Source organism: Dermochelys coriacea, chromosome 8 (assembly GCF_009764565.3).
Source record: "Dermochelys coriacea isolate rDerCor1 chromosome 8, rDerCor1.pri.v4, whole genome shotgun sequence".
Classification (NCBI taxonomy): Eukaryota; Metazoa; Chordata; order Testudines; family Dermochelyidae; genus Dermochelys; species Dermochelys coriacea.
This window is the reverse complement of record NC_050075.1, coordinates 12,857,721-12,861,872: the sequence shown is the minus strand read 5'-3', so window position 1 is coordinate 12,861,872 and position 4,152 is coordinate 12,857,721.

Sequence of the window (4,152 nt, the reverse complement as noted above, 5' to 3'; positions counted from 1 at the left end):
AAACGCCCTCCTCACCTCCACCTTAGATACAGGGGGGCGAGGGGGAAGGGATTTCATGCACGTAAACAGATTGGGGGAGTTAAGCAACAGCCACGGCGTCTTTCAGGCAGTGGGTGCCCCTGCCAGAAATGCTCCCTCACATGGCAACGGCAACAGCCTCATAGTGGACGGAGAGGGCTTACGCCAGCACGTGTTTCCTGCATGGCCCTGGCCAGTGCTGTAGGCGGCCTGCAGGGCTAAGGCTCCTGTTGCCCTGTTCCTAGGCCCCAGCCTCTAGCCAGCAGCTTCTCATCTCCCCCTCCACCTTCCTCACCCAGCAGGAGAGGGAGTAGTGCAGACTCCTCCCCGCATAGGCGCTCGTGCCTTCTGGTGGCCTTTCTGGCCCGGACTCCCTGCGTGGCCTTGGCACGTCTCATTAGCAAAATGGGAGTGATGATATTTCCATGCTAGGATTCATTAATACCTGTCAGGAAGGGACCACATCTTCCTAGGTGTAGCGTAATTCCGAGCAAATGCTACGTCGATAATACTGATGCATCTTGAAAACTGCATTGGAGGAGTATCATAACAAAGCTCAGTCCAGTTTGGACAGGGTGGGCGTTAACACCTCCGCTACTCTAGCCTTCATAGGAACAAAATTCAGCCTTCTGCTCCAAAACACAAAGACCTCTAACCCTTGCACTAAAGGGAAATCTGTCCCCTCTGTCAAGTGCACCTCATTTTCAGAGATTTAATCCCCAAGTTCCCTACCTTCTACACAAATTGGTGTCCCCTCATTTTTATTGGTGGAAGAAAAATTATTAAACTGGTTACAGCAAAGTTATTTTCACTATAAAAAATGAAACCTATAACATTAAGATTCTTGTATGAATCCTTTTTATGGTCTTCATTTTGATTCTCTGATGCACACATTTGTGCCTCTGCGGGTGCATGATTTTCATTAACTGTCAGCAGTACAGAGCCTATGCCACCGTTGAGAGGTTCTGATTCTATCCTGTTGAGGGTGGGATTACTTAAAGGGTTATGATTGCATAACTGCATATATTTTACTCTATACCTCAGAAGGCTGAGTCAACTCTGCAAAGATTTGTACCTCTGCTTTCAAGGTATTGTACTTACCTGCATGGACTGGGAGTGTAAAACAAAGACACTCACGGTTGTCAATTCCTCTGAGTGAGCTAGGGATACAATTATTGTCTAATGAAGGGAGCTTGAGAAAAACTAGGCTATTAAAAAAATTAATGTTGAGGGCTGAGGATAAATTTGCTAAGCAGCACTTTAATCTAAAAGCTGCATGTCAGCTAAAATCCTCTTACATTAATGTGTTAATGCTGTCAATCGTTACATTAAACCCCATCTCCACTAAGAGAAATGCCATGCCTCTACTGCAGCACTTGATTTCTGAAGGAAGGTTGGCTCAGTGCCATCTCTTGCAAACAAATGGCCTAGAGCCCTCTGGCACTTTTCACGTTATTTAATATTAGAATAAAACACTATTCAGAGTAATCCTGATTCAGTTTAAGGGCCTATTTGTATGGTTCCTGTCATCCTCTCAAAGCCTCAGTGTGAGGTAAAATTTCAAAATAAGAGATCTAAGAAAAATAATGGTGAGAGAAGCTTAAAATAATGGATTCAGTCTGTATTACTTCAGTTTCTTGAGTCACCCTTTCAGATGTAAAACACAATAAAACCTTGCCTTATGCAACGACTCAGCAGACTAGCAAAAATTTGGTCTTTAACTAAATAAAATAGTATTGGAGATCTTGATGATAACTCTAAATTGTTGCTTAAGACAATGGTTTGCCAGTCTAAACTGGAAATTTATAAGCATAATGACTGGATGGATTGCAGTTTCACATAAGTTTATGTGGCACACAGTTAAATTTGAGGTTTCAGAGTAGCAGCCGTGTTAGTCTGTATTCGCAAAAAGAAAAGGAGTACTTGTGGCACCTTAAAGACTAACAAATTTATTAGAGCATAAGCTTTCGTGAGCTACAGCTCACTTCATCGGAATGCATCCGATGAAGTGAGCTGTAGCTCACGAAAGCTTATGCTCTAATAAATTTGTTAGTCTTTAAGGTGCCACAAGTACTCCTTTTCTTTTTAGTTAAATTTGAGTCTAACTGGTGATCATTAATCATTTAAACCCCAGACCTCCATTGAGCTCCGGGCAGGTGGACTCCTGCTCTGAGTGGAGTCCTACTGATGTCTATGAAGGGGAGTCTGCCAGCATGGAGCTCATAGCTGTAATTGACCCTTGGGCCCAGAACCTCCAAGTACTTAGGTATTGTTCTGCTCTGCATTGCAACACCTAACCCTTAGGGTTGTCTGCTGCCTAGCAGAACCCTCAACCCTAAGGTGCCCAGACTCCATATACAATGCAGGAAACAAGTTAGGCACCTAAGCAAGGGATCCTCAGAAGCCAGCAAGGAATAGGGGGAGGGATAGCTCAGCGGTTTGAGCATTAGCCTGCTAACCCCAGGGTTGTGAGTTCAACCCTTGAGGGGGCCATTTAGGGATCTGGGGCAAAAATTGGGGATTGGTCCTGCTTTGAGCAGGGGGTTGGACTAGATGACCTCCTGAGGTCCCTTCCAACCCTGATATTCTATGATTCTAAGCAGCTGACCTGGTGCTCTCATGCTCACCCTATATTTCCCTTTACCACCAGCTTTTTTGCAGATGCTGTGTGTGATGGTGCTCCTAGAGTGCAACATGGACTGTGGGACCACTGAGCCCTCTCTGTTCCACAAACCTGGTGCATCCTTCTCACGCTAATTATGTTGTTAAGCCACAAACCACGGGCAGGTACTGCACTTGCACAGAAATCCACAGGCAGGGACACACCCAACTGAATTACATGGATGCTCTGCCAGCCGCTCATGAACCAAAAATAGAGAGGCTCCAACCAATTCCCTCCCCACCACTCCAGCTCCCCAGCCTTGCTTCCTGGAACTGTACCGTCTTGCCCTGTTCAGAAGCCTGACCAGTGTAAATTCATTACCCAGTCCGTTCTTCCCCTGCTGTGGAGAGGACGCACACTAGCCTTTGTAATCTGTGCTGAGATTTCCTAAACACTTCAACCAAAACACTCTTAGGTAAAATATAGAACAGAGGTATTAACTACAGAAAGATAGATTTTAAGTGATTATAAGTAGCAAGCGTATAGATTGAAGTTGGTTACTTAAACAAAAATAAATTCACAGTTCGAGTTCTACAAACTAAACAGGATTTGAATCAAGCAGTGTCTCACCCTGTCAGATGGAATAATCCTTAATAAACATGTTGGACTCTTTTCCAGTCTGGGATCATCCTGACTAGTTCAAGTCTGTCAGCCAGACATTTCTTTCAGGTGTTGAATTGGGGAGGGGAGAGAAGAGAGGTCAAGTGATGATGTTACTTCCCCTCTTTTAGATATATGCTTGTGACATGAGGGTCCGCCCTTACTAGTCAAGCAGTCTATTGTGTACATCAGGAGTGGGCAAACAACGGCCCGTGGGCCAGATCTGGCCCATCAGGGCTTTGGATCTGGCCCACCGGATTGCCAGCCCCGTGGCGCAGCAGGGCTAAGGCAGGCTCCCTGCCTGCCCTGGCCCTATACCACTCCCAGAAGCATCCAGCACCACATCCCTGCAACCCCTGGGGGTGGAGAGTGAGGGCCCTGCATGCTGCCCTCACCTGCAGGCACCGCACCCTGCAGCTCCCCTTGGCCGGGAACGGGGAGCCTCACAAAATGATACCTCACAAAGTACACTTTGTACACAACATTATATGACAGTGGTGAATATGGGGGTTCCAGGGTGTTACTCTGAGGTACAGAGTGTCACACTGTACTGCCCCTAAACCTAGTAGTGGCCTGCCCCAGCCCTTCTGCTGAGGTCTGCCAGGCATGAAGTCAGGATCAGGCCCCACTGGCAAGATAGCCATTCCCTCACTTAATATGAGAATCCTACTTCATGGTCTCCAGGGCTTTTGCTTGAGTTAGGCCTCCAAGTGGTTCATTAGCTGTGGGGTGGCATCAGCCCTTAAGTGACTCTGGGAACACCAACCAGCAGAAACACAGGTGCCTGCAGGGCTAGGCAACAGTTTTGAAAATGTCACCTTTTGAAAAATGCCTAAAGAGGCAGATAAGTACCTAAATACCTTTGAGGATAT